Source organism: Narcine bancroftii, chromosome 1 (assembly GCF_036971445.1).
Source record: "Narcine bancroftii isolate sNarBan1 chromosome 1, sNarBan1.hap1, whole genome shotgun sequence".
NCBI lineage: Eukaryota > Metazoa > Chordata > Chondrichthyes > Torpediniformes > Narcinidae > Narcine > Narcine bancroftii.
In genome coordinates, this window is record NC_091469.1 from 152402806 (window position 1) to 152414296 (window position 11491).

Here is an 11491-nt window from a genome sequence, read left to right on the forward strand (position 1 = left end):
GGTGGAGGCATTAGGTATAAATAAGAAGGTAGTGAAATGGATTCAGCAATGGTTGGATGGGAGGTGTCGGAGAGTAGTGGTGGAAAATTGTTTGTCCAATTGGAGGCCGGTGACTAGTGGAGTTCCTCAGGGATCGGTCCTGGGTCCACTATTGTTTGTTATATATATTAACGATCTGGAAGTAGGGGTGGAGAATTGGATAAGCAAGTTTGCAGATGATACAAAGATTGGTAGTGTTGTCGACAGTGAGGAAGATTACCGTAGATTAAAAGGTGATTTAGAAAGGCTGGAGGTGTGGGCTGAGAAATGGCTGATGGAATTTAATACGGATAAGTGTGAGGTGTTACATTTTGGAAAGGCAAATCTAAATAGGTCATATGCATTAAATGGTAGGCTATTGAGATGTGCAGAGCAACAAAGGAATTTAGGAGTGATGGTAAATAGTACCCTCAAGGCTGATACTCGGGTAGATGGTGTGGTGAAGAAGGCATTTGGAATGTTGGCCTTCATAAATCGGAGTATTGAATTCAAGAGTAGGGAGGTTATGATGAAATTGTACAAGGCATTGATGAGGCTAAATTTGGAGTAATGTGTACAGTTTTGGTCACCAAATTATAGGAAAGATATAAACAAAATAGAGAGAGTGCAGAGAAGGTTCACAAGAATGTTGACAGGATTTCAAGGTTTGAGTTACAGGGAAAGGTTGTGCAGACTAGGGCTTTTTTCTCTGGAGCGTAGAAGATTGAGGGGGGACTTGATAGAGGTGTTTAAGATTTTAAAAGGGACAGACAGAGTAAATGTGGATAGGCTTTTTCAATTAAGAAAGGGGGAGATTCAAACTAGAGGACATGGTTTAAGATTGAAGGGGGAAAATTATAAGGGAAACATGAGGGGAAATTTCTTTACGCAGAGGGTGGTGGGGATGTGGAATGAGCTTCCGGTAGACGTGGTCGAGGCGGGATCATTGGTTACATTTAAGGAAAGACTGGATAGTTACATGGAGAGGAGAGGACTGGAGGGGTATGGACCGGGTGCTGGTCCGTGGGACTAGGAGGGTGGGGATTTGTTACGGCATGGACTAGTAGGGCCGAACTGGCCTGTTCTGTGCTGTAAGTGGTTATATGGTTATATATACCATTCATTCAGATGAAGGTACTGTTCCGAAGACTACTGTGAGACCCTACCCATTGATATAAGCTAATAAAAGCATTTGTTCTCCCTCCAGTCGTGAGAGCTTTTATTCATGCTTCAATTTTATTAACTTATTCCCTAACGATGGAAGCACGACTCAAGCCAGGTATGCTACTGATAGACCCACTGACCCCTGACGCGGCTGAGGAGTTCACATACTGGTTAGATTGCTTCCAGGTCTACATGAGCATGACCAGAGACATCTTTCACACCAATGAACAACAGACATACGGTCCTACATGACAAAATTTACCATGGACATACAACACATTGCAGGGAAAAGTGCCCAGTGAGTGCGTGACATGTCATTGTGGGGGAAGGATTTCCCCTTAAATCGCCGGGTTGGTGATTTAATGGGTTCATTCCCTTGCGATTTGAAAGGTGCTTCCAGCACCTTTGCCCCAGTAATTGCACCAGGTCCCAGGAGGGCTACCCAGATGCTGCAGTTTAAAAGGGGCTACTGTCACTACAACCTGCAGGACCATGACGCCAACCTTCAAAAATTCCACCAAACCGCCAAGTTCCTCAATCTCGCATATAATGAGGACAAGTGCATATTTTGCACAACCCACCTTGCCATCCTTGGCTGTGTCATTGAGAATGGAGTCATTGATCTAGACCCTAAGTGCACGCACCCCCTCCTGGAACATCCCCTCCCTCACAGCTTTAAGGCCCTGAAAAGGTGCCTGGGCTTTTTCTCTTACTATGCCCAGTGGGTCCCTAACTATGCAGACAAGGCCCGACCCCTCTTCAAATCCACCTCTTCCCTTCTGATGCCAGAGGCCTGGGCAGCCTTCAGCTGCATCAAGGCAGATATTGCCAAGGCCACAATGCATAACGTGGATGAATCTACCCCGTTCCAGGTGGAAAGTGATGCATCAGACTTCGCTCTGGCTGGCACCCTTATCCAGGCAGGCAGACCAGTTGTTTTCTTTTCCTGTACCCTTCAGGGCCCCAAAATTCGACACTACCCCGTCCAGAAGAGGCCCCAAGCCATTGTTGAGGCAGGGCGGCACTGGAGACATTACCTGGCCGGTAAACGATTTATCCTGCTAACTGGCCAACAGGTTGTTGTGTTCATGTTCAATTTGTAACTGTATAACCACGACTTCACCCCACTGGACCCCTTAAAAAAAACAAGGGGTGAATGTGGTAAACCACTATATGTATATATTTATCTGTTTGGACATTGGCTAACAGTACCTGTGCCCCCCCCCCTCCCCCACAGGCTCCTGAATGAAGGTAACTGTTCCACAGTCCCCTCCCCAATCCAGGGCAGTTGAGCAGCGTGGACGTTCCTTTGTTCTATAGCTAATAAAAGCGCATCAGTTTGCTGAACTTCAGTCTTTTGGAGTCATTGATGTGTGTATCAGGACCAAATGCAGGTAAATGGGCCTGGCCCAGAATGCCAACTTGGTCAGCATTGTCGAGTTGGGCTGAAGGGCCTTCTCTGTGCTGGATGACTCCATGACTGGATGACTTACAGCTTGAAGTATTTGGGACAAGGGAGTGCTGGAAATACAAATTTATTCAGATTAGGTGCACTGGTCGACATCAATATTTACAGAGTATTTTGCAAACACAATGAAATGTATAACTGTTGTTTTATACATAATATTTATGAAAATGTATATCACATAACACATTACAAAAGCATTTATTTATACACTGTACTTGCAATAAAGAATCTGGCAGTATAAGAAAAATAAACTCAATGCCAGCTACAACTGGTGCAGAATCCCTGATAGGAGCCAAGAAAAGGGACCACATCACCCCTATTCTCCCCTCCCTCCACTGGTTGCCAGTACAGCTCAGAATAGATTTTAAAGTTCTCCAGTTTGTTTACAATGCCCTTAATGGACGAGTCCCCTCCTACATCACCGATCTCCTAATGCCCTACTCCACTTCGAGACCCCTCAGATCGGCCAATTTAGGGCGCTTGTTCCATGCTCAGATCGCGAACTCAGGGGAGATCGTACCTTTGTGATTGCAGCCCCCAAACTGTGGAACAACGTTTCTCCCTCCATCAAATCAGCCCCTTCCTTCAACTCTTTCAAATCCAGGCTGAAGTTGTATTTTCACTCACAAGCATTTTGAAGTGATTGTCGATTGTTGCCATGGTTGTATGTACAATTCTAAACCTTGGGATCCCGTTTTATAGGGCACTTTAAATAGCTGCTGAAGTTAAAGTGTGATTTATGATCTGTACAGCACTTTGGTCCACGGGAGTTGTTTTAAATGTGCTATATAAATTAAATAAACTAAACTATTTTAACATTTAACAAGAATTTGGACAGGTACATAGATGGAAGAGGTATGGAGGGCTGTGGGCTGGGTGCAGTTCAGTGGGGCGAGGCAAAAAAAATGACTTGGCACAGACTAGAGGGGCCGAGGTGGCTTGTTTCTGTGCTGTAACTGTTCTATGGTTCCAATTAACTCATGATACATTTCATTCAGGGATTCAGATTCTCGATATTCAGGGATTCAGATTCTCGATATCCTTGGGCTGTAGAAGGTTGGAATGCAGCCTGAATGTTGCACATCTATGATACAACTATGCACAAAGCCAAATATATCATAGAACATGGAACAGGCTCTTTGGGGAGGAGTCACGTGATGGAGTAGTGGCCGGACGGTGAACTCCAGCCCTCTCCAGAAAAGTCGGGAAAAACAAAGGAAAACACAAAGGCACAGAAATAAAAGTTAAAGAAAAGTGAGTATAAAGGTGGAAAGAAGATGGCGACGAAAAAAGAAAAATCAAAATCAACGGTAAGAAGAGAGGAAGAGAAGACAACGGAAGAAGAAGGAGAAGGCCTTACCTGCTCGAAGAGGCCCGCGGTGGAGAGAGAAACCCGCTCCCTCAGGTCGGTAAAAAGTGGACTACAAAAATGGCTCACTGAGCCGAGTAAAAGTGCGCAACCGCGCATGCACGAGGAGTCGCACATGCGCGATGCGCATGCAAAAAAACACACCGACGGGAGGGGGGACCAGCTGGGGAGTCGATCTCCACAGCCGGCAATGACAGCTGCAGAACACCTGCAGCAAGAAGAGACCACAGAAGACAATAGAAACAAGAAAGAAGAGAAGAAAAGGGCAACAAAGAAACAACAGATGGCCAACCCAGAGGAAGAAGAAGAGGAAGAGGAAGAGTACAGGGAAATAGAAGAAGAAGGGAAAGGCAAGATAAAGGATATACTTTATCCTTTATCCAAGATAAAGGATATATTAAAGGATACATGGAGTCATTTAAAGAATGGCAAGCGCAAGAATTTAATGATTTAAGAAGAAGAATAAACAATACAGAAGAGAAAATGAATAAAATAGATATGACCTTATCAGAAATGGGAAAAAGAATGGACAAGGTGCAAGAACGAGAAGCAGCAGTAGAAATGGAGGTAGAGGACTTAAAAAAGAAATTAGAGGAATCTAATAAAAAAGTTATAGAGACACAAGGACTGTTAGCTCATAAAATAGATATAATGGAAAATTATAACAGAAGAAATAACATAAAGATAGTGGGCCTTAAGGAAGATGAAGAAGGCAAGAATATGAGAGAGTTTATAAAAGATTGGATCCCCAGGATCCTAGGATGTCCAGAACTACAGCAAGAAATGGAAATAGAAAGGGCACATAGAGCATTGGCCTTTAAACCATAACCACAACAAAAGCCAAGATCTATTTTAGTAAAATTCCTAAGATATACTACAAGAGAAAAGGTACTGGAGAAGACAATGGAAAAAGTAAGAGAGGGCAACAAGCCACTGGAGTACAAAGGGCAAAAAATCTTCATTTATCCAGATATAAGTTTTGAGCTCCTGAAGAAGAGAAAGGAGTTCAATACAGCAAAGGCGATTTTATGGAAGAAAGGGTATAAATTTATACTAAAGCATCCAGCGGTATTGAAAATATTTATTCCAGGACAACAAAACAGACTATTCTCGGATCCAGAGGAAGCACGAAAATTTGCAGAACAATTACAAAATAGACTGAAGGATGAAGACGTGTAGCGAGAGTACAAAAGACTGAGAACTAAAAAGACACATAAGTTTTGAACTCCTGAAGAAGAGAAAGGAGTTCAATACATCGAAAATGATCTTATGGGGAAAAAAAAACTATTCTCGGATCCAGAGGAAGCAAGGAAATTTGAAGAACAACTACAAAACAACCAGAGAGATGAAGATATGTAATAAGAATAAAAATGACCACGATTTATATGTATGTGGGTAAAGAGGTATATGTGTGTATATGTATAATGTGCATACATGAATGTATCCGTATTTAGAGGAAAATATAGATAGTATAGACAAGAATTAATAAGGGAAGGAAATGGAATAGAGGGAATAAGGAGGGAACTAAAAGAGTGACCTTTGTTACATATGAAAAGTGAAATCTTTTCTGGGGGGGGCTGGGTGGGGGGGGGAGTTGCGGTCACTGCAAAATCAGCTGACGCTTGCGAGTGAATTTGCAAATCCAAATGGAGAGGGGAGATGTGGTTGTCCGACAAGGGATAAAGGACAACTCAGGAGGGGAAGGGGAGATTGGGGCTAAAGAAGTTTTAAATAGGAGAATAAGGAAAATGTTTGATGTTTTAGGAATGTTGTCTTATAAAGGGTTCAAAACAAGAAAACAGAAATGGATAAGAAGGAAAGGTAATGATGGAGAAACGGAAAGGGAAGATAAACAAAGTATAAAATGGCTACGTTGAACTATATGACTTTAAATATTAATGGAATACATAACCAAATTAAAAGGAAGAAACTGCTAAATTTACTGAAAAAAGAAAAAATTGATATAGCATTTGTGCAAGAAACACATTTGACTGAATTGGAGCACAAGAAATTAAAGAGAGATTGGGAAGGACACGTAACAGCAGCATCGTATAATTCAAAAGCAAGAGGAGTAGCTATATTAATTAGTAAAAATGTGCCATTTAAAATAGAAGAGGAAATAATAGATCCAGCAGGGAGATATGTAATGATAAAATGTCAGATATATTTGGAGTTTTGGAATCTACTCAATGTATATTCACCTAACGAAGAAGATCAAAAGTTTATGCAAGATATCTTTTTGAAGGTAGCAGATACGCAAGGGAACATATTAATAGGAGGGGACTTCAACCTGAATCTAGATTCAAATATGGACAAAACTGGGAAAAAAAATTAACAGAAAGAACAAAGTAACCAAATTTATAATTAAATCAATGCAAGAAATGCAACTTTTGGATATATGGAGGAAACAAAACCCAAAGGAAAAGGAATATTCATATTACTCAGCTAGACATAAAACATACTCAAGAATAGACCTATTTTTGTTATCAGCTCGTATGCAAGATAGAGTAAGAAAAACAGAATATAAAGCTAGAATATTATCGGACCATTCACCCTTAATATTGACAATAAAGTTAGAGGACATCCCTCCAAGAATGTATAGATGGAGATTAAACCCCATGCTACTTAAAAGGCAGGATTTTAGAGAATTTATTGAAAAACAAATAAAAATGTATTTTGAAATAAATACGGAATCAGTGGAAGATAAGTTTATACTATGGGATGCAATGAAAGCATTCATTAGAGGGCAAATAATAAGTTATGTAACCAAGATGAAGAAGGACTATAATCAGGAAACAGAGCAGTTGGAAAGGGAAATAGTAAATATAGAAAAAGAATTAGTAATGAAGGAAGATACAACTAAAAGAAGAGAATTGGCAGATAAAAAAATAAAATATGAAACGTTACAAACATATAAGGTGGAGAAGAATATAATGAAGACAAAACAGAAATATTATGAACTAGGTGAAAAAACACACAAAATCCTAACATGGCAGCTTAAGACAGAACAAGCTAAGAAAATGGTATTGGCATCAAGGAAAAAAGACAAACAAATTACATATAATCCAAAAGAAATTAAGGAAAACTTTAGAGAATTCTATGAACAATTATACCAAACTGAAAACGAAGGGAAAGAAGGGAAAATAGATGAATTTCTAACTAAAATTGAACTACCAAAACTACAAATAGAGGAACAAAATAAATTAACAGAGCCATTTGGAATAGTAGAAATACAAGAGATAACAAAAAAATTACCAAATAATAAGACACCAGGAGAGGATGGATTCCCAATAGAATTCTACAAAACATTTAAAGACTTATTAATTCCGCCCCTCCTGGAAGTAATCAACCAGATTGATAAAACACAAAGCTTACCAGATTCATGTAAAACAGCAATAATTACAATAATACTAAAGCAAGGGAAAGATCCACTCTCACCAGCGTCATATAGACCAATATCTTTACTTAACACAGATTATAAGATAATAGCTAAACTATAAGCAAACAGATTAGCAGAGTATGTACCGAAAATGGTAAATTTAGACCAAACTGGATTTATCAAAAAAAGACGCACAACAGACAATATTTGTAAATTTATTAACTTAATTCATGCAGTAGAAGGGTATAAAGCACCTACAGTAGCAGTTGCTTTAGACGCAGAGAAGGCCTTTGACAGAGTAGAATGGAATTATTTGTTCAAAGTATTGCAAAAATTCAGTTTACCGGAGAAGTATATTAATTGGATTAAAGCATTATATAAGGGACCGTTAGCGAAAGTGACAATAAATGGACATGTATCAAAGCAATTTAACTTAAGCAGGTCAACACGGCAGGGATGCCCACTATCACCTTTATTGTTTGCGTTAGCTATAGAACCACTAGCAGAATTGATAAGAACAGATAATAATATAAAAGGAATAAAAATAAAAGACAAGGAATATAAAATCAGTTTATTTGCGGATGATGTTATAGTGTACTTAACAGAACCAGAACTATCAATAAAAGAATTATATAAGAAATTGAAGGAATATGGAGAAGTGTCGGGTTACAAGATAAACGTAAATAAAAGTGAAGCAATGCCTATGAATAATGCGGATATCTCAAAATTTAAGAAGGAATCTCCATTTAGATGGCAAATGCAAGCAATAAGGTACCTAGGTGTACAAATAAACAAAAATCTTGGCCAACTATATAAACTCAATTATTATCCACTAATGAAAAAATTACAGGACGATTTAGAGCATTGGAAAGATTTACCACCAACACTAATAGGAAGGATAAACTGTATTAAAATGAACATTTTTCCAAGGATAATATACTTATTTCAGGCATTGCCAATACAACTGACAGAGAAATTCTTCAAGGAGTTAAAGAAAATAATAAGGAAATTTTTATGGAGAGGGGGGAAACCGAGGATAGCACTAGATAAATTAACAGAATGGTATAAACAAGGAGGCTTGCAACTGCCAAATTTTAAAAATTATTATAGAGCCGCACAATTAGATTGGACGAGATTAGAATTAGATAAAATAGGGGAAAAGATACCTGAACACATATTATATAAATGGGATGAAAAATTGGTACAACATAGAACTTCTCCAGTATTACATCATCTCCTCAATATTTGGAAGAAGATTCATGTAGAAAGAAATAAAACAAATTATCAATTACCAAAACTAATATTGACGCAAAACAAGTTACTCCCTTTTACAATAGATAACCTTTCCTTTAGAGAATGGGAAAAAAAAGGGATTAAAAGAATAGAAAATTGTTTTTCAGGAAATAGATTCTTATCCTTTGAACAAATGAAAGATAAGTACAATATAACTCAAGATACAGTGTTGGCATATTACCAATTGAGATCCTACTTGAAGGATAAATTAGGAAGCAGCTTGAGTTTGCCAGAGGGAAGTAACTTTGAATATGTGATTACAGATACAATGTTAATCAAAAGATTTATAACAAATATGTATATTAAACTGCAAGAAAAGGAGAATGAGGAAACAAATGGTAAAACTAAACAAAAATGGGAACAAGATTTAAATATAAAGATAAAAAAGGAAACATGGGAGAAGTTATGCTCCGGAACGATGAGAAATACAATAAATACGAGGTTACGTATGATACAATATAACTGGATACACAGGCTATACATTACACCTCAAAAGTTAAATAAATGGGACCCAACAGTATCTGATAGATGTTTTCAATGTAAAAAAGAAATGGGAACAACAATTCATGCAATCTGGACATGTGAGAAAGTAAAAAAATTTTGGGAAGATCTAAATCAGATATTAAATAAAATAACAGAAAACAATATACTAAAGAATCCAGAGATCTTCCTCCTAAGTAACATAAAAAACAAAGAATTTGGAATTGATTTGGAGGATGCACAAAAAAGATTTGTTAAGATAGCTCTAGCCGTAGCAAAAAAATGTATTATGTCAACCTGGAAATTGGAAGATAATTTGAAAATACAACAATGGTATATAGAAATGAATAAATGTATTCCATTGGAAAAAATAATATATAGTTTAAGAAATAATATTGAAATATTCGAACAAATTTGGGAGCCTTACATTAAATACAATAGCGAAAACCTACCGGGGACAGTCATTACCTAAGTTAACGGAAGGAAAAGGAAATGAAAAGAATGGACTCAGTAGAATTTCTGGTGTATTTTTATTGAATGACAACATTGTCTGACTGGTTTAATGTATCCTAGAATGTATATCTTAAATGGACGGGAGGGGGGGAGGTAGGGAGGGTGGGATGGGAGGAGTTGGGGGGGGAGAAAATGGCACTGTATATGTGTGAAAAGTAAAAAGTGTGTACCATGGTTAATTTGATTTATGGTGTGAAAAATAAAAAATAAAAAAAAATAAACAGAACAGGCTCTTTGGCCCAGCTTGACCATGCCAACCAAGTTAGCATTCAGGGCTAGTTCCATTTGCCTGTGTTTGGCCCATATCCTCTTAACCCATCCTATCCATTTATCTGTCCAATTTCTTTTCTTAAACATTGCAGTAGTACCTGCCTCAGCCACCTCCTCCGGCAATCCGTTCCATGTACCCTCTGTGTCAAAAAAAGTTACCCCTCAGGTTCCTGTTAAATCTCTCCTCCACTCACCTCAAACCTATGTCCTCTGGTTACAGACTCCCCTACTCTGGGCAAAAGACAGCATTCACTGGATGTGTTCCTGTCATAATTTTGAACACCTCTCTGAGATCATCTTTCATCCTCCTGCAGTCCAAGGAATGAAGCCCTAGCCTGCTCAACCTCTTCTTGTAGCTCAGGACCCCTCCCCCCCACCTTCCCAAGTCCTGGTCACATTCTTGTGAATCTTCTCTGCACCCTCTCCAGTTTGATGACATCTTTCCTGCAGCGCGGTGACCAAAAATGAACATGATTCACCAAATGGGGCCTCACCAATGTCTTATACAACTGCAACATGACCTCCCAACTTGTATACTCGATACTCAGACTTATGAAGCCCAATGTGTGCCTTATGAAGCAAAAGTCCATTTTGACCACTCTGTCGACCTGTGATGACACTTTCAACGTTCCTGTACTCCTGGATCCCTCTGCTCCATAACATTTCCAGATCCCAACCATTCACCATAGAATATAGAACATAGAATATCACAGCACAGTACAGACCCTTTGGCCCACCATGTTGTGCCAATCTATATCTTCTTTGGCTTGGCTTCGCGGACGAAGATTTATGGAGGGGGTAAAAAGTCCACGTCAGCTGCAGGCTCGTTTTTGGCTGACAAGTTAGATGCGGGACAGGCAGACACGATTGCAGCGGTTGCAAGGGAAAATTGGTTGGTTGGGGTTGGGTGTTGGGTTTTTCCTCCTTTGCCTTTTGTCAGTGAGGTGGGCTCTGCGGTCTTCTTCAAAGGAGGTTGCTGCCCGCCAAACTGTGAGGCGCCAAGATGCACGGTTTGAGGCGATATCAGCCCACTGGCGGTGGTCAATGTGGCAGGCACCAAGAGATTTCTTTAGCCAGTCCTTGTACCTTTTCTTTGGTGCACCTCTGTCACGGTGGCCAGTGGAGAGCTCGCCATATAACACGATCTTGGGAAGGCGATGGTCCTCCATTCTGGAGACGTTATCCATCCAGCGCAGCTGGATCTTCAGCAGCGTGGACTCGATGCTGTCGACCTCTGCCATCTCGAGTACTTCGACGTTAGGGGTGTAAGCGCTCCAATGGATGTTGAGGATGGAGCGGAGACAACGCTGGTGGAAGCGTTCTAGGAGCCGTAGGTGGTGCCGGTAGAGGACCCATGATTCGGAGCCGAACAGGAGTGTGGGTATGACAACGGCTCTGTATACGCTTATCTTTGTGAGGTTTTTCAGTTGGTTGTTTTTCCAGACTCTTTTGTGTGGTCTTCCAAAGGCGCTATTTGCCTTGGCGAGTCTGTTGTCTATCTCATTGTCGATCCTTGCATCTGATGAAATGGTGCAGC